We start from the raw sequence: 21443 nt of genomic DNA, 5'->3' as shown, positions 1-21443 counted from the left end.
TATCTTTACTCAGGTATATAAGCAAATATTCTCTGGAGATGGGGAGATGTCTCTATCTTTAATAACCTGGACCATGTCTGGGAAGGCTGATGTCTCTAACTTTCACTACCCTGGAATAACTCTTTGTTCAAATATTCTTAAATTAACTGTAAATGCCTTTGCTCAGAAGACCAAGACAATGCAGAAATATGAAAAATTCATGGAGAATTGTCTCCTGACAAGAACCAAACAAAAACTTGCTAAAAATCAGTCTTTTATTAAAATGATCACGTTATTAACTGCCTTCCCACCTTCTATTTTGACAGGAAACATTTATAATCAAGGGCATTATATTAAAAAATCTATAAGACTATACTTTGTATAGCTATTAACTGTCACATTTTCGATTATGCTAATCCAATTAAAAGTACTGATACATTGGTATCTCTCCTTTACATTATTCTATAAGCCCCTAGGTGCTGGGATATCAGCTTTTTTTCCCCCCTTGTAACTTCTGTTCTTACCAAACAGAGCTGTTTGGCTTTTTCCCTGGGCCAGTCTTTGTGCCGCAGCATACTTACTCCTCTCTGAATGGAATGGATTTTTCTCCCTTGTCATTAAATTCAAATCCAAACAGCCCTTTATTACTTGTATCATTCATCACTTACTGCACAAAATCTTTTTCCTCTCATCTAAGTGCTAGATTAATGAGATAATGTATGTAAGGTATCTAGCGTAGTGCCCGACATTATGACAATAAATTTGTACCTATTCTTTTTATTTGTATTCCTCTGAACACCCACAATATTATCTAAGTACCTACCTGTGTTAATTCTCCTACCAGACAATTGGTTCTTCAGTGACATAAACCATCCTCTTTATACCTTTATACATTGCAGTGACATAAGCCATTCTATTTATACATTGCAGAATTCTCCACAGTGCTTACCTTAGTCCCAGAATGAACTGATGTATAAAATGGTAGAAAGTTGGATAGATTCAGTTAACAGATGAGTGACTGAATAAATAAATTAGTATTAAGCATTAAGGGCAAATGCTTACATAGCACATAATATGTAAAAGATATAATTTTTTAAATTCTAGATTTGCATTGCCACTTTAATCTTCAAAACAACCCTATAATGCAGATTCTACTATTTTACTGAATTATAAATGAATATACTGGTGCCTAGAGAGGTTAAGTAACTTAACCTAGTCACTCAGCTCGTTAATGGCAGGAGAGGCTTTGAAACCAAGCAGAATCAATGCCCTTTAGCATTATATTATCTTGAATAAATGATTACGATGGGCAAAGCACATATTAACTGACCAGTAGCTCTTCTTCCATTGTAGTGTGTAAGAGCATCCTCTTAGTAATATAGAAACAAAGGGCATGATCTTCTGTTATTTAAAAAGAAATGGAAAGGTATTTAATGTCAAATCTCTTTCAAATATCTGTTGTTGCTGCTGACCTTCCTGATTAGTAACTTAAAAGAAGATTTATGCAAAACAGCTGAACCCATGGAGAAATAAAATTTATTACTGGCATACTGTATTGTATGCTTGAAGGTGGCTGTGAGAGTAGAGCTTTAATGTTCTCACCATAACAACAACAAAATGGTAATTACGTGAGTTAGAGGGTGTGTTAAGTAACCTTATTGTGATAAGCATTTCACAATATAACAAATGTATCAAATCATCACATTGTACACCTTAAACTTATGTAATGTCATATGTCAATTATATCTCAATGAAGCTGGAAAAGAAGTATTACTACCTATGGCAATGGATTCCAAATCCAGTGGCCACACCTGTTGATCAGAATCAGCCAAAGAAGTCTTTCCCCATAGACTGTCATCTGGCCTGTTTCTTGCCCCAGGCCTCCTTTTCTCAGGCTCCCAATTTGGTTTCTAGGTTGGAACATAAACCTAAGAAAGAAGGTACTTCTCGACCTACCTTATTACACCAAGTGGATGAAATTCTGAAGAAGCAGAACTTGAAGGAAAGTCCAAAGGTTGCTGTTGGGTTTTATCCATGGCCCAGATCAATATGTATCCTTATAAAGGTAAATTGAAGAAAGAGAGAACTTTAAAATACCTTATAGGCCTAAAAGGTAAAATTAATCTTTCACAAATAAGTGGATAAATATGATATTCCTTTTTACATCACCTATAACTAGAGTAGTTCAAACTTTGCCTTCACTCATTCTCTTTGAAATCCAACCTAGGATGGATGCTTGAATATAAGCCAAACTCTGTTTCCAGGATAATTCAAAGGATACCTCAGTCTGTAGTTGACCATTGTAATCTGTAGTCAACCATTCCAATTTTAAAGGACCTTAGAATAAGACCTTATTTTCATATTTTCATGAATTGTCTTTGACTACATTAAGCCAGTAGGCTTTTTAAATCTTAAAGAGGAAAGCTATAGTTTGAAATTATAGTAAATGATTATCAATGTTTACCTTAATTTCAGATTTTTTGGAAGATAACAGCAACATGAAAAATAGTCAATAAACTGCACTATTAAGGTCAACAATTTTTAGTATTAAAATCAATTTACAGTATGTCTGCTTGAGGTGCACATAAATTTGAAGAGGCAGTAAATGTAAACAGAATAGCTGATTTCTTGGATGCACTCCAATATAATTATAGCTATTCACCCTTGTGACTATACGTGCATGCAGCTTAAAGCTATTTCCCTGCCCCAAGCCACACTAGCAGTATTTTAGACAGGTTTGCAATTGATTGAAATGCAAAAATGTCTGTAAACTAGAAAATTTACTCTCTAAAATAAATACACAAGTAAATTTAAATAGATTAAACATGTATTTTGTCATCCATGTCAATTCTTAGCTTATAATCTTGTGACTTGAAATTGAGTTATCCCTAAATATTAAATCAAAAAATTGTGTATTTCTAATAGGCAATTGTAAAAAAAATCATCAATCACATTTATTACAAACATCTCATAAAACAGCAAAATGTTTATGGGATCATGGAAGGCAGCTAGTTTGTTCTGTAATGTAAAAAGATTTGCATATATAAAAACACCACCAGGCAGCAAACAAGGTTTGTTTCTCTGTTTTCCAAAAAGTAAAATTGCATTTGATATCATGTCTACTTAATTTTTATTAAATTATATTAAATATTTTTCTGCCTATAGCATTGATAGTCTAAGAGGTTTACATTTTGAAATAACTAAGCTCAAATCTTAATATATATAAGAACTCTTTCTCCAGCCCCAGGGGTGAATCAGAACTCCTCAAACATATTTGTGATGTTAAATGATATTACCTTGAATTTCATGCAGATATATACATATGTGAAATTTGTTGTTACTGATTTTATTATTATTTTGTTCTCTATGATGAACATATTTAAGTTGACAATATTGTTCTCAAAAAAATTCTGTTTATAGCTTACATAGCTGGCATTGTTTGTATGCGGGTAAGAATAAAATGTGATTTTATTGAAAGAAAATAGAGCTCTTGTTATCTGCAGCCTTAAGGCCACCAACAGTCGATACCTTAATCCACTAATCCCTTCTGTAATCATGTGTTCATGTGCTGTGCAAAAACACTCAGAAATCATTTTAAGAAACTCTTTTTTTTTCGCCAATTAAGAATATACTCACTATAGGCTGTATGTTATAAAATGGCTAATAAAATATTTGAATATGTATACATCAGCACTGAAAGCTATTGCTTTGGGGTATATCTTTTCCATTTTTCAAAAAAAAAAAAAAACCACCACAAAACACAAATGCCATGAAAACTGAAGAAACAAATAGAATAGTAAAGAGAAAAATGAATGACATCACATTGTATAAATCTACAAGATTTTTTACATTTGGTTTCAACTATCATTTTTAAAGATTCTGCCTTCTATTTACTTATCAGAGACTAGGGTTCAATTTTCGTATGCTGCATAGAATTCTCCACGTTAAGATATTGATATAACAAATTGCTGAATATTTTAGTGATTGATTCTTGCTGACCAAAATGGGCTTTCAGATTAGAAGTCTTTCTTTTTTCCCGAGAAAACACCTGCTGAGACAGAAGTCTGACTGCCACACAAAAGAAATGTATGGTTTCTTCAATGGGTTCCGTCTAGCAATTTGCAATGCTATCAATAATTGCATTTTTTTAATAAAAATTATCTAAGTATTTGGCAAAAAAACCCACAAAACCCATGGTTAAAATGGACTAACTACCCATTCTCAGGCAGTATTAGCATACTGATTGGCTGTTACTTCTGTCATTCTTCTGACTACAAAATTATGACAGGCCCCACAGCAGGAAGCAAATGATCATTAATACCCTGTCCTCTGGGACACAATAAACTGCCATTCACTTGTATACAAATAAAATACACAAGACTTGTCAGGCAAGGGGGCAAAAAAAGAAAGATGCATTTGCAAAATGATTGATACTTAAATGGGATGGGGCCAGTGTGAAAGTGTTTTGTTTCTCATTCTATCTCATCATGGTAGGATAATTCTTTTATATGGATTTCCTTTTAAAATATCCTATCTTTCTCCACTTGAGCTCTTTGAGCTCTTCAATTAAATGGTAAGGTCTTGCTTCTAAGGAAAGAAAAAAAAAACCTTTATAATCCTAAAACTGATCCCACAACACAGAAAGCATAAGAAATTATAAAATTCCATTAAAATGTAAGACAATGCTCTCTATTGGTTCAAATATGATGTGCAAAAACATTCTGCTTAATGTATTTGAATAACCTCACTACAATTAGTAGGGATGAAATATACTTCAATATCACACACTTGATGGGATCAATAAAAGCAAAACACAATTAGAAAAATGATACATTAATGGTATTAATGTTGAAACTCCACTGTCTATTTGTTACACTAAAAGGTAAGGTCAAATTTCAGTACAATTAAATATTACTACATGACTGAGTTTGTACCTTCTTATAACCAGATGATATGGTATTGAGGAATAAATTAGGGCAACACTTTGTAAAGAAGTATGAATGGTTAATTCCTTTTGTATTTACTAGAGTAACAACTACTCTGATAAATGTTTAATTTTCAATCGCATAGCCTAAACTTTTCTTGAAGGCATGCAGAGAATATGGTGAACACTGGTAGACTCAAATGTTTCATAGATCATATATTCACTAGTCTAGCCTATAAAGGCCTTATTTTAACTGGAAAGTATAAGTGCCTATATTTACATTCTTTGAATATGGTTTGCTTAATTAGTTTAATTTTATTGCTTTTCCACAATTTTTATCCTCCTTATGATTTTCCAGTGAAACAGACAGAAATTATGCTCAAGGATTTGAGAGTAGATATTTATTTACTCCCAATGTGTGTGTATGTGTGTATATATATATATATATATATATATATATATATATATATATATATATATATATATATACATATATATATATATGTATATATATATATATATATATATATCAGCTTTAAAAGAATTTGAACAAGTGATAGTTGCTGAATCTATCATTTAAACTTTAGGCTAAAAGAAATAAACTACTAATACCCCAACAACATAGATGAATATCAAATGTATTATGCTAAATGAAAGAAGCCAGACTCAAAAGGCTATATAATGTATGACCCCATTGATATGAAATTACCTAAAAAGCAAAACTATAAGGACAAAAAGCATATCAATGGTTGTCAAGAGTTGGAGGTAGGAGAAAAATTTGACTACAAATAAGCACAAAGAATTTTTTGGTGTAATGGAGCTATTCTATATCCTAATTTTAATGACAGTTACACGATGATGTGCATTTGTCAAAACTCATAGAACTGTACAGTAAAATGAGTGAATTATACTGTACATAAATTATACCTAAATAAACCTTACTTTAAAAAAAAATTACAACCTCCAGGCTTAGCAATGTCATCAAAATGTTCTAAACTGGGGTCATTTAGTCTGGGCAAAGTAGCAAAAATGACAGTCATACCTTTAGAATTGGGCACTTAGAAACACTTTTTTTGTAATTGCCTGTAGTAATACAACTCCCAATGTTGAATGTTAGGAAGAGTGAGAGTAGATGAAAAATACTCACTGCTATTTTAATGTCTCCCTCATGTAGCATTAAGCAAAACTCCAATATGTTAATTAACACACTTCACAAGAAATAGGTGAAGGGGAATTAAGAGGTACAAACTTCCAGTTATAAAATAAGTAAGTCATGGGAAGTAATATACAGCATAGGGAATATAGTTAATAATACTGCAATAACTTTGTGAGGTGACAGATGGTTACTAGTCTTATTGCAGTGATTATTTTGTAATGTATTTAAATGTCAAAACACTATGTTTATACCTGAAACTAACATAATATTGTACATCAACTATACTTCAATTAAAACAAATAAATAACTTTAAAAAGCACACTTCACCAGAGACATAGGTTATCGTCTTCAATGTGAAAAGAGAAAATACATTCTGTTAAGCACACTAACTCTTTCCCCTTTTCTTGACTTGCTTTCCACTTTTATTCCTTAGACCCAATGACATTATTAACTACACTGCTAATGTTAATTAAATAATCCACATCTTTCTTTAACATGGCAGTAAGAAGCAGGTCTCATTTTTACAGCAGTGAATACATTACATGGTACAAACAGAGAAATGAAATGTCTCCTCTCAGATGTGACAGAATTGCCACTATGTCCCAGTAATCCCCAAGAAAAGAGTTTTAGTAGAGAAAATAAAGAGCAATGATTTTCAATAAAATTGCAGAGAGAATTTTTGGTAGTCTGAATGTTATTACCCAATTTGGATTATAGCCAGAACTGAGACATAAAAGTAGAAAAAGTAAAAACTCCCAATTATTTGGTTTAATCAAAAAAGAACAAGTGGAAAAATTATCAGCCATTGGAAAGATAAAAAGAAAAACAATTTGAGATATTACATGAAATAATAATAATCATTAAAATTATGTATATAAATCTAAATACATAAAAGCAGAGAAACTCCACAGAGGGAAAATTTACTTCCAAGCAAATCTGTAATCAAGTAGGATGAATACAAGCCATACATTCTGTAAAACTTGATTAGCTTATGTTTTTTCTCAGGCATTATTCTAGGCTCCCAGGGTATTTTCATGAACACAAGGGATGCTCTTCTTGCCTTCATGGACTTTGCAATCTAAATTGCTAGAGGTATATAGTTTTGTGCCGAAGATGACTGTCATTCTATCTTGGATATAGAAGGAAAAACAAAAAGTACATTCTATACTTCTTTAGAAAATGGATACCACAAATTAGGAGCCTTTTAAAATATATATATAAAATAATTAGTTCTTCAATAGTTTTGAATCTGACTCAAATCAATACTTTGTGAGATGCAATGATCAATTATTACACGGTCATTCCCTGAAGTTCTGAGCTGAACTTTAAACAGAATAATTAATTCTGCTTCAAGGTATGTTAGGTTCTCAAACTATTTTCTTCCAAGTCTTTAGGAGTAATATATAATCAACTTTTGATTATGTAGACACGAATTTATTATTCATTACCCATCATTTATTATTACTCATATCCTTAACAAATTTCTCCCTGATTTATTAAATTCTCTTTCCTGATTTGTAAATCATTTAGAGTGCCCTCCAAACAGGTCAGTTTATTATTTGTAGATACAAAGATCCAGTACAAACTATTATTATAAAATAATTTTATAATATTTTTGTGAAATGCTTTTAGATATATACTCATGGTAATCCATTTAGCACATGCACTACATCTCCAATAAATCAATATGATCTGAATATTATTATTTGTCTTTCACAAAAATACTTCTTCCTAAATGATTTTTTATGCAGATATAAGAAAATAAGTATTTGTTGGATTATGTGTGGTCAGCTAGATATCACCAGTTCTCCCTGTTGAGATCTCCTCAGCAGAGAAGAAACCAGCAACTACATTTCCAGAATCCCCTTGCCCATCTGTTCTGAGTTAGAGGTCTTTAATGAGAAACACTCACGTGAAATTTGGAAGGAGGAAGAAAAGGGGAAGCCATTATTCTTTGTATGCAGTTGTGGCCAGATACTTGGGCAGATGTGAGTTTCAAATAAGCACCTAGATAAGCTTCTTGAAAAACACAGATATTGGTCCTGCTGGCCGAGATGGTCTATGGGATCTACCCCAAGAGGTTTGAAAGGCTAACCAGCTTCTACAGGAAGGCGCTCTATAAAAAGCCACTCACTTCAGTGCTGCATACTGAGAAGCTTTTGAAAAACTTACATAAACCCCTAATTTCTTATATTGAAAATGTTTATACTACAAAATACAATGAATTCTGTTTTCCTGATCAAACTCCAACTGATATAAATATCATGTAATACAAAACTATAAAAATTTAAGTGTTAAACTGAGTGGTTTAGACTATGAATGTAGGGAACTAATTAATCTTATAAGCTTTTGCACCTCAAAGAAAACCATAAACAAAACGAATGGACAACCTACAGACTGGGAGAAAATATCTACAAATAATGTGACCAACAAGGGCTTAATTTTGAAAATATATAAACAGTTCATACAACTCAATAACAAAAAAAGAAACAAACCCAGTCAAAAAATGGGCAGAAGACCCAAATAGACATTTCCCCAAGGAAGACATACAGATGGCCAATAGGGACATGAAAATATGCTCAACATCACTAATTACTAGAGAAATGCAAATTGAAACTACAATGAGGTACCATCTCACACCAGTCAGAATGGCCATTATTAAAAAGTCTACAAATAACAAATGCTGGAGAGGGTGTGGAGAAAAGGGAACCCTCCTACACTGTTGGTGGGAATGTAAATTGGTGCAGCCACTATGGAAAACAGTATGGAGGTTCCTTAAAAAACTAAAAATAGAGTTGCCATATGATCCAGCAATCCCACTCCTGGGCATATATCTGGAGAAAATAATAATTCAAAAAGATACATGCATCTCAATGTTTAAAGCAGCACTACTTACAATAACCAAAACATGGAAGCAACCTAAATGTCCATTGATGGATGAATGGATAAAGAAGATGTGGTACATATACACAATGGAATATTACTCAGCCATAAAAAAGAATGAAATAATGTCATTTGCAGCAACATGGATGGACCTGGAGATTATCATACTAAGTGAAGTAAGCCAGGCAGAGAAAGGCAAATACCATGTGATATCACTTATATGTGGAATTTTAAATATGACACAAAGGAACTTATTTATGATACAGAAACAGACTCATGGACATAGAAAACAAACTTATGGTTACCAAAGGGGAAAGGGGGTGGGGGAGGGATAAATGAGGAGTTTGGGATTAGCAGATACTATCTCCTATGTATAAAATAGATAAACAACAAGTGCCTACTATATAGCACAGAGAACTATATTCAATATCCTGTAATAAACCATAATGGAAAAGAATATGAAAAAGAATATATATATGGAAAAGAATATATATATACATATATATATACATATGTATATGTATGACTGAATCACTTTGCTATATACCAGAAACTAACACAACCTTGTAAATCAATTATACTTCAATAAAAAGTAAATAAATAGACTATGAATGTTGCAGAGGTTCAGGGGAGAAGGAAGAAATTCCAGCCTGGAGTAGTGTGTAAAGTCTTTGTGGAGTTACATCATATCAGGACTCCATGTATTGTACCTCTTCCTGACCCAGCAGCTCCCAAAACTTCCATGGTGATAACAGTTGGGAGATGTTTGCCATGTCTAAAATCATCAAAAGTTTCAAGGACGTACAAGGCATAATTTATTCAGCTACTCAACAGGTAAGTCCTCACTGAGCAGTTACTTTGAGACAGGCACTCTCTAGGTACTTAGACTACATGAGTGACCAAAACATGCAAAGTTTGTCTCAGTTAAGGAGTTTAGGTTAGAGCAAAGAATTATCATTAAAAAAGCAATAAACATAATAAACGAATTATATGATGTGATAGAAAGTGATACCAATATCAAGAAACAAGAAAAATCTCAAATAAACAAGCTAATATTACATTACTGAAAGGAACTGGAAAAAAATAAAGAACAAATAAACCCCAAAGTTGGTGGGAAAATGGAAATAACAAAGATCAGAACAGAAAAAAAAATTAAACGGAGACTAAAAGACAATTAAAAAATGAATAAATCTAAAATCTGGTTCTTTGAAAAGAAACAAAATTGATAAACCTTTAACTAGATTCACCAAGAAAAAAGAGAGAGGACTCAAAATAATACAACTATAAATGAAAGAAGAGACATTACAATGGACATCACAGAAATAAAGAGGATCATAAGAGACTACTATGAACAATTATATGCCAACAAATATGACAACCTAGAAGAAATGGGTACGTTCTTAAAACATACAACCCAACCTACCAAGACTGAATCATGAAGAAAAAAAATCTGAGCAGACTGATTACTAGTAAGGATATTGAATCAATTAAAAAAAAAAAAAAAAAAACAGCCAACAAAAGTCTGGGATCAGATCATCAGATCACTGGTGAATTCTAACAAATATTTAAAGAAGAATACTTTAAATATTAGTATTCTAATATTTAAGGAAATACAAATCTTTCTCAAACTCTTCCAAAAAATAGAGAAGAAGGAAATACTTCCAAACTCCTTTTATGAGGTCAGCATTAACTTGATACCAAAAACATACAAGGACACCACAAGAAAGAAAATTACAGGCCCATATACCTGATGAACATAGATATAAAATTTCTCAATGAAATAATAAATCAAATTCCATAATACATTAAAACTGTCATTCACCATGATCAAGTGGGATACATTCCATGGATGAAAAGATGGTTAAACGTCCACAAATCAGTCAATGTGACACACCACATTAACAAAATGAAGGATAAAAGTTATCTGATCAACTCAATAGATGCAAAAAAAGACATCTGACAAAATTCAAATCTATTTATGATAAAAACTCTCAACAAAGTAGGTATAGAGGGAACGTACCTCAACATAATAAATGCCATATATGATAAGCCCATAGCTAATATCATACTCAATGATGAAAAGCTAAAAGCTTTTCTATAAGTTCAGTAACCAGACAATGATGCCCACTCGGTCACTTTTATTCAACACAGTATTGGAAATCCTAGCCAGAGCAATTAGGGAAGAAAAAGAAATAAAATGCATCCAAATTGGAAAGAAAGAAGTAACACTGTCACTATTAGCAGATGACAAAATATTATAAATACACAGAAAACCCTAAAGACTCCAACAGAAAACTGTTAGAACTAATAAACAAATTTAGTAAAGTTGCAGGATACAAAATCAATATATAAAAATCTGTTGTGTTCTATATACTAGTACTGAAATATCAGAAAGAGAAATTAAAAAAACAATTCCATTTATAATTGCATCAAAAAAATAAAATAAAATACTTAGGAATACACTTAACCAAGGTAGTGAAAGACCTGTACACTAAAAACTATAAGACATTAATAAAAGAAAATAAGGAAGACACAAATAAATGGAAAGATATGCATTAGAAGAATATCCTGAAAATGTCCTTACTACCCAAAGCAATATACAGATTCACAGTAATCCCTACCAAAATTCCAAAGGCATTTTTCAGAGAACTAGAACAAACAATCCTAAAATTTGCATAGAACCTTCAAATAAACAAAGCAATCTTGAGAAAGAACAAAGCTGGAGGCATCCCATTCCCTGATTTCAAATTACAAAGCTGTAGTAATCAGAACAGTATGGTATTGGCATAAAAACAGACACATAGATCAATGAAACAGAATAGACAGCACAGAAATAAACCTATGCATATACAGTCAACTAATTTATGATGAAGGAGCCAAGAATACACAATGGAGAAAGAACAGTCTCTCCAATAAATGAATGATGTTGGGAGAACTGGATGGCCACATGCAAAAGAATGAAACTGGACCACTAGCTTACACTGTACACAGGAATTAACTCAAAATTGTTTAAAAATTTGAATGCAATACCCAAAATCATAAATCCATCCAGATGAAAACACAGGCAGTAAGCCTATGACAAACAACTGAGAAAAGATAGAGCCAAAAAATGAAAAAAGAAAAATATAGTTAGGCGGTACAAATTACTAGTATCAAGAATTTTAAAAGAGAGAGAAATCAACACAGATCCTAATTAAATTTAAAAAATAATAAGAGGGTGCTGGGGAAGATTGCATTTTCTGGAAATGGCTCAAACATTTCCATCTCACATGCCTTTTTTCCAATGTAATTTTGACATTCCTCCCATTCAGAGATGTGATCTTTGTTCTCTCCCTTGAATCTAGGTGGATATGTGACTATAGAAGATAAGATTTTATGTGACTTCTAAGGCTAGGTCACAAAAAGTCATAACTTTCTAGCTGGTTCTCTTGGGATACTAGCTATTGTAATGGTGAGAGTTTAGGTAAGCTATTCCATGGTATTGCTGCCTTGGGACCTATTTTGTTTGGCCAAGTGGCCTACAGGGACTACAGGGACCTATATTAGTCCTCTCATTGGAAGCACACGCCCTCGATTAATAGCCTGCAGTGTCACAAGCAAATGCAAGTTCTTGATATGACTTCCCCAACAACCTTTGTGATAAACAATCTTTCCCACCTCCCAGGGCCTTCCCCTTGTGCATCTCTTAGATAAGACCTTCTTGGAGTTTACCAAAATCCTACTTTTTTTGGTTTGAATTAACCAATTGGGCCTTAGCCTGAGAACCCCGAGGTACTCCAAAAACAGAGGCCATGGATCGTAATAAAGGTCTGTGGGTCCCAAGTCCAGTCTGTCTCTCTGCCTGCACCCTGCTTTGATCTTCTCATGTGGGCCCTCGAGGTGTGTCATGTACTTCCTCCAGGACCTGTGAGTAACAGACTGCTCCATTTCAATTTCTGTTGTGATCTATTACTATTGAACCCATGGCTCACCATCCAGCATACTGTGCTTCACTTAACAAATGTTAATTTAACAAAGTATAGCATGGAACCCAGACATTAGTTAGGGTAAGTCTAAGCAGACTTTGGAGAGGACCACATGGATAGGAACCAGGATTCCCTTGCCCATAGCTCTGATTGAGCTCCCAGCAAGCACCAATTTGCCAGCCATATAAATGAGCCTTCATGAAAGTTAATCCTCAAGCCCCAGCTGATGACATGTACAGAAACAAGCTGCCCCAATGAGTCCAGCCCAAACTGTGGCATAATAAATATAAGAATTTGTTGTCATTTTATCATAACAAATCCACTAAAATTTCAGGTAATATGTTAAGCATCAATAGATATAGAGGTTAAGAACAAATTTATGTCAATAAATTTAAATATTTAGGTGAAATAGACAAATTACCAGAAAAACACCATTTACTGAAATAGATTCAAGGAAAGATAAAACACATAAAATGTCCTATATCTATTAAATAAACTGAATTAATTAAAACATCCTCCACAAAAGAGGCTTAACCAAAATCCTCCTCCTCAAAAAAAAAGATTCACTCAAATTTTATCAGTCATTTAAGAAATAACACCAATTTTACATTATACTCCCATTATTATAGAATAGCTTTATCAGACTAACCCTCCTGCCAAGAACAGCTATAAAAGCTAGATAAAATATACAATGCAAGAATATGAAGATATTTGAGATCTACCAAGAATACTAAAAAGAAAGGAGGGATACACTATAAAATGAGCCCCACATATGCCATTTCTTTTTTCTCAGGGATTGGTTGATTTAAATTGTGAGGCCTTGCACTAACTAGTAACCAGGGCTTAAAAAGTCTTATTGCTCTCAGGATTTGGCATTTTCTAGAGGATGAGTCTTTGAGAGGTGAAGAAAACCTCAGTATTGTATGCCCTGCTTTCTAAGTGTAATTTCCCTACAAGTTATTTTTTGAATCCTCAGCCCTTTATATTCCTGTTACTTCTCAGGAACTAAATATAGTACTGAGGCTGGGACCCTAAAGAACTGAGCAAGGATGTAAACACTCCTGCAAAGTTTATGGCCCAACAAGTTGAAATATTTCCAATAACTCTGGACTACTTCAGTTGAGACCCAAAAGAGCTGCAACACAGAAGCGATAGTTATTGCCTAGGATTAAAAGTGAACTAAAAAAATTTCAGGGCCAAATATAGCCTAAAATACCCATCTGACTAGATCTAAATGATCTGTCTAGAATCCGTCAGCCTTCAAGAAGAAAATCGAATCCTCTTTGAAAGAAAATAAAATCATAAAGAACCTCTATAACATTTTATGCAGAATGTCCAGCATTTGGTCAAAAATCACTAGTCATGCCAAGAAAATACACACGATAACTGCAAACCAGGAGAAAAAACTGACATTACAAGAAGACCCCAAGAGATCCATATATTAGAATTATCAGACTTTAAAAGAACTGTTAAAGATTTATTCCAAAACTTCAGGAAATGATGCAGAATTTCATCACAACACAGAATACTATTAAAAGTATTAAATTGATATTACAAGACAAAGAAAAAGACTGATATTAAATTTTACATGAATAGACAGAATACTGGATTACTTATGTTAGAGATATATCAGTAGAAAATATGTAGAATGAAGCACAGAAAGAAAAAAGAGGGTGGAAATTTAAAGAGAAGAAAACATATACAGGAAATGGTAAACAGAATATTACTTCATTGGAGTCATAGAAGTAGAGGAAAGAAAGAACGCGCAAAGCTATATTTGAAAAAAATATGGCTGGGAATCTCCCAAATGTGAAAATAGACATCATGCCAGAAACGCAAGATATCTGCAAGCACCAAGAAAATATCTACAAAGAAAATCCACCTAGGGATATAAGGTATAAGTGCTAAAAACTAAAGAGAAATTTTTAAAACTGTAAAAACAGACAAAAAAGGAACAATAATAATGACAAACAATTTTTCAATAGAAACAATGGGAACCAGAATACAATGTAGCAACATCATCAAAGTGTTGTAAGAAAATAATTGCCAAGTTAGAATTTATACCTCATCAACTGTTAGAAGTAAACTTAACATAAACATATGTTTAGACAAAAATAAACTGAAAAAGGTTATCCTCAGCAGTCCTGCAATAAAAGAAATACTAATGGAAATTCTTCAGGTAAAAAAAAAATATCCTAGAAAGAAGTACAATCAAATAGGAAGGAATGAAGAACACCAGAAAGAATAAATATTTGAAGAACTCTAAATAAACATTGAGGGAGACCTTCAAGATAGTGGAGGAGTAAGACATGGAGATCAATTTCCTCCCCACAAATACATCAAAAATACATCTACATGTGGAACAACTCCTACAGAACACCTACTGAGTGCTGGCAGAAGACCTCAGACTTCCCAAAAGGCAAGAAAATCACCACGTACCTAGGTAGGGCAAAAGAAAAAAGGAAAAACAGAGACAAAAGAATAGGGACAGGACCTGCACCTCTGGGAGGGAGCTGTGAAGGAGGAAAAGTTTCCACACACTAGGAAGCCCCTTCACTGGCAGAGACGGGGGCATGGACGGGGGGAAGCTTCGGAGCCACGGAGGAGAGCGCAGCAACAGGGGTGCAGAGGGCAAAGTGGAGACATTAGTGCACAGAGGATTGGTGCCGACCAGCACTCACCAGCCTGAGAGGCTTGTCTGCTCACCTGGCCTGGGCGCATGGGGGCTGGGAGCTGAGGCTTGGGCTTCAGAGTGCAGATCCCAGGGAGAGGACTGGGGTTGGCTGTGTGAACACAGCCTGAAGGGGGCTAGTGTGCCACAGCTAGTCGGGAGGGAGTCTGGGAAAAAGTCTGGAACTGTCAAAGAGGCAGAGACAATTGTTTCTGGATGCACAAGGAGAGGGGATTCAGAGCACCACCTAAACGAGCTCCAGGGACAGGGGCAAGCCGCAGCTATCAGCATGGACACCAGAGACGGGCATGAAATGCTAAGGCTGCTGCTGCAGCCACCAAGAAGCCTGTGTACAAGCACAGGTCACTATCCACACCTCCCCTTCTGGGAGCCTGTGCAGCCCACCATTGCCAGTGTCCCATGATCTAGGGACAACTTCCCCGGGAGAACGCACGGTGCGCCTCAGCCTGTTACAAAGTCATTCAGGCTCACCCTGCATTCCGTGCCCTTCCCTCCCCCCAGGCCTGAGTGAGCCAGAACCCCCTAATCAGCTGCTTCTTTAACCCCTTCCTGTCTGGCTAGGGAACAGATGCCCTCAGGCGACCTACACACAGAGCGGGGGCCAAATTTAAAGCTGAACCGCAGGAGCTGTGCGAACAAAGAAGAGAAAGGGAAATCTCTCCCAGCAGCCTCAGGAGCAGCGGATTAAATCTCCACAATCAACTTGATGTAGGCTGCATATGTGGAATACCTGAATAGACAATAAATCATCCCAAAATTGAGGCAGTGGACTTTGGGAGCAACTGTAGACTTGGGGTTTGCTTTCTGCACCTAAATTGTTTTTGGTTTTATGTTTATTTTAGTTTAGTATTTAGAGCTTATTATCATTTGTAGATTTGTTTATTGATATGGTTGCTCTCTTCCTTTTTTTATACATATACATATTTTTTGCTTTTTTCCTTTTTCTGAGTGTGTATATGTATGCTTCTTTGTTGTGATTTTGTCTGCATAGCTTTGTTTTTACCATTTGTCCTAGGGTTCTGTCTGTCCTTTTTTTTTTATTTTAATAGATTTTGGTGCTAGTTATGATTGGTGAATTTGATTTTTGGTTTGTTTGCTCTTTTCTTTCTTTCTTCTTTTTTTTTTATTACTTAAAATTTTTTTTATTTTTAATAATTTCCTTTTATTTTTTACTTTAATAAATTTATTTTATTTTTTCTTTCTTTCTTTCTTTCTCTCTCTCTCTTTCTCTCTCTCTCCTTCTTTCTTTCTTCTCCCTTTTCTTCTGAGCCGAGTGGGTGACAGGATCTTGGTGATCCGGCCAGGTGTCAGGCCTGAGCCTCTGAGGTGGGAGACCCGAGTTCAGGACATGGGTCCACCAGAGGCATCCCGGCCCCACATAATATTAAACAGCGAAAGCTCTCCCAGAGGTCTCCATCTCAATGCTAAGACGCAGCTCTACTCAAAAACCAGCAAGCTATAGTGCAGGAGACCTTATGCCAAACAACTAGAAAGACAGGAACATAACACCATTCATTAGCAGAGAGACTGCCTAAAATCACAATAAGTTCACAGACACCCCAAAACACACCACCGGACATGATGCTGCCCACCAGAAAGACAAGATCCAGCCTCATCCACCAGAACACAGGCACTAGTCCCCTCCACCAGGAAGCCTACACAACCCACTGAACCAACCTTACCCACTGGGGGCAGACAACAAAAACAACAGGAACTACGAACCTGCAACTTACGAAAAGGAGACCCCAAACACAATAAGTTAAGCAAAATAAGAAGACAGAGAAACACACAGCAGATGAAGGAGCAAGGTAAAAACCCACCAGACCAAACAAACGAAGAGGAAATAGACAGCCTACCTGAAAAAGAATTCAGAGTAATGATAGAAAAGATGATCCAAAATCTTGGAAATAGAATGGAGAAAATACAAGAGACATTTAACAAGGAACTAGAAGAACTAAAGAGCAAACAAACAATGATAAACAACACAATAAATGAAATTAAAAATTCTCTAGAATGTATCAATAGCAGAATAACTGAGGCAGAAGAACGGATAAGTGACCTAGAAGATAAAGTAGCAGAAATAACTACTGCATAGCAGAATAAAGAAAAAAAGAATGAAAAGAATTGAGGACAGTATCAGAGACCTCTGGGACAACATTAAATGCACGAACAGTCGAATTATAGGGGTCCCAGAAGGAGAAGAGAAAAAAAAAGGGACTCAGAAAATATTTGAAAACCTAGAAACAAATGACAATGCAAACACGACAACCCAAAACTATAGGATGCAGCAAAAGCAGTTCTAGGAGGGAAGTTTACAGCAATACAATCCTACATCAAGAAACAAGAAACATCTCAAATAAACAACCTAACCTTATACCTAAAGCAATTAAAGAAACAAGAACAAAAAAACCCCAAAGTTAGCAGAAGGAAAGAAATCATAAAGATCAGATTAGAAATAAATGAAAAAGAAATGAAGGAAACGATAGCAAAGATCAAAAAAACTAAAAGTTGGTTCTTTGAAACATAAATGAAATTGATAAACCATTAGCTAGACTCGTCAAGAAAAAAGGGAGAAGACTCAAATCAATAGAATTAGAAATGAAAAAGGAGAAGTAACAACTGACACTGCAGAAATACAAAGGATCATGAGAGATTACTACAAGCAACTATATGCTAATAAGATGGACAACCTGGAAGAAATGGACAAATTCTTAGAAAAGCACAACCGTCCGAGACTGAACCACGAAGAAATAGAAAATATGAACAGACCAATCACAAGCACTGAAATTGAAACTGTGATTAAAAATCTCCAACAAACAAAAGCCCAGGACCAGATGGCTTCACAGGTGAATTCTCTCAAACATTCAGAGAATAGCTAACACCTATCCTTCTCAAACTCTTCCACAACATAGCAGAGGGAGAAACACTCCCAAACTCATTCTACGAGGCCACCATCACCCTGACACCAAAACCAGACAAAGAAGCCACAAAAAAAAGAAAACTACAGGCCAATATCACTGATGAACATAGATGCAAAAATTCTCAACAAAATACTAGCAATCAGAATCCAACAGCACATTAGAGGGATCATGCACAATGATAAGTGGGGTTTATCCCAGGAATGCAAGGATTCTTCAATATATGCAAATCAAACAATATGATACAAATTGAAGGATAAAAACCATATGTCTCAATAGACACAGAAAAAGCTCTTGACAAAACTCAACACCCATTTTTGATAAAAACCCGCCAGAAAGTAGGCATAGAGGGAACTTACCTCAACATAATAAAGGCCATATATGACAAACCCACAGCCAGCATCATCCTCAATGGTGAAAAACTGAAACCATTTCCACTAAGATCAGGAACAAGACAAGGTTGCCCACTCTCAACACTATTATTCAAAATAGTTTTGGAAGTTTTAGCCACAGCAATCAGAGAAGAAAAAGAAATAAAGGGAATCCAAATCAGAAAAGAAGAAGTAAAACTGTCACTGTTTGCAGATGACATGATACTATACATAGAGAATCCAAAAGATGCTACCAGAAAACTACTAGAGCTAATCAATGAATTTGGTAAAGTAGCAGGATACAAAATTAATGCACAGAAGTCTCTTGCATTCCTATACACTAATGATGAAAAATCTGAAAGAGAAATTAAGGAAACACTCCCATTTACCACTGAAAAATAAAGAATAAAATACCCAGGAATAAAGCTACCAAAGGAGACAAAAGACCTGTATGCAGAAAACTATAAGACACTGATGAAAGAAATTAAAGATGATACAAACAGATGGAGAGATATACCATGTTCTTAGATTGGAAGAATCAACATTGTGAAAATAACTATACTACCCAAAGCAATCTACAGATTTAATGCAATCCCTATCAAACTACCAATGGCATTTTTCACAGAACTAGAACAAGAAATTTCACAATTTGTATGGAAACACAGAAGACCCTGAATAGCCAAAGCAATCTGGAGAAAGAAAAAGGGAGCTGGAGGAATCAGGCTCCCTGACTTCAGACTATACTACAAAGCTACCGTAATCAAGACAGTATGGTAATGGCACAAAAACAGAAATATAGATCAATGGAAGAGGATAGAAAGCCCAGAGATCAACCCATGCACATATGGTCACCTTATTTTTGATAAAGGAGGCAAGAATATACAATGGAGAAAAGACAGCCTCTTTAATAAGTGGTGCTGGGAAAACTGGACAGCTACATGTAAAAGAATGAAATTAGAACACTCCCTAACACCATACACAAAAATAAACTCAAAATGGGTTAAACACTTAAATGTAAGGCCAAACACTATAAAACTCTTACAGGAAAACATAGGCAGAACACTCTATGACATAAATCACAGCAAGATCCTTTTTGACCCACCTCCTAGAGAAATGGAAATAAAAACACAAATAAACAAATGGGACCTAATGAAACTTAAAAGCTTTTGCACAGCAAAGGAAACCATAAACAAGATGAAAAGACAACCCTCAGAATGGGAGAAAATATTTGCAAATGAAGCAACTGACAAAGGATTAATCTCCAAAATATACATGCAGCACATGCAGCTCAATATCAAAAAAACAAACAACCCAATCCAAAAATGGGCAGAAGACCTAAACAGACATTTCTCCAAAGAAGATATACAAATTGCCAACGAACACATGAAAGGATGCTCAACATCACTAATCATTAGAGAAATGCAAATCAAAACTACAATGAGGTATAACCTCACACCAGTCAGATGGCCATCATCAAAAAAATCTATAAACAATAAATGTTGGAGAGGGTGTGGAGAAAAGGGAACCCACTTGCACTGTTGGTGGGAATGTAAATTGATACAGCCACTATGGAGAACAGTATGGAGGTTCTTTAAAAAACTAAAAATAGAACTACCATAAGACCCAGCAATCTCACTAGTGGGTATATACCCTGAGAAAACCATAATTCAAAAAGCGTCATGTACCACAATGTTCATTGCAGCACTATTTACAATAGCTAGGACTTGGAAGCAAACTAAGTGTCCATTGACAGATGAATGGATAAAGAAGGTGTGGCACATATATACAATGGAATATTACTCAGCTATAAAAAGAAATGAAATTGAGCTATTTGTAGTGAGGTGGATGGACCTAGAATCTGTCATACAGAGTGAAGTAAGTCAGAAAGAGTAAAACAAATACCGTACGCTAACACATATATATGGAATCTAAAAAAAAAGAAGGTTCTGAAGAACCTAGGGTCAGGACAGGAATAAAGACAGATGCAGACGTAGAGAATGGACTTGAGGACATGGGGAGGGGGAAGGGTAAGCTGGGATGAAGTGAGAGAGTGGCATGGACATATATACACTACGAAATGTAAAATAGATAGCTAGTGGGAAGCAGCTGCATGGCACAGGGAGATCAGCTCGGTGCTTTGTGTCCACCTAAAGGGGTGGGATACAGAGGATGAGATGGAGACGCAAGAGGGAGGAGAAATGGGAATATATGTATATGTATAGCTGATTCAGTTTGTTATACAGCAGAAAGTAACACACCATTGTAAAGCAATTATACTCTAATAAAGATGTTAAAAAATTAACTGTTTAAATCTATAATAACAATGCCACATGGGGATAAAATATTGAAATAATTAAATTTTATGAAACAGCATTTCATAAAGCAGGAAGGGGTTAAATAGAGTAAATTACAATATTCTTGCATTGTCTAGGAAATAGAAATAGTGCTAATGGAAAGTAAACTGTAATGAGTCTAGAACACATGTTGAAATCCTTAGTGCAGTACTTTTGAACAGAAATGGCTGCAATAATGGACACGTTCCATAATCTGTGCTG

The sequence above is a fragment of the Balaenoptera musculus genome, chromosome 4 (assembly GCF_009873245.2).
Source record: "Balaenoptera musculus isolate JJ_BM4_2016_0621 chromosome 4, mBalMus1.pri.v3, whole genome shotgun sequence".
Lineage (NCBI taxonomy): Eukaryota > Metazoa > Chordata > Mammalia > Artiodactyla > Balaenopteridae > Balaenoptera > Balaenoptera musculus.
The sequence above is the reverse complement of the archived record's forward strand: the minus strand, read 5'-3'. Positions refer to the sequence as shown.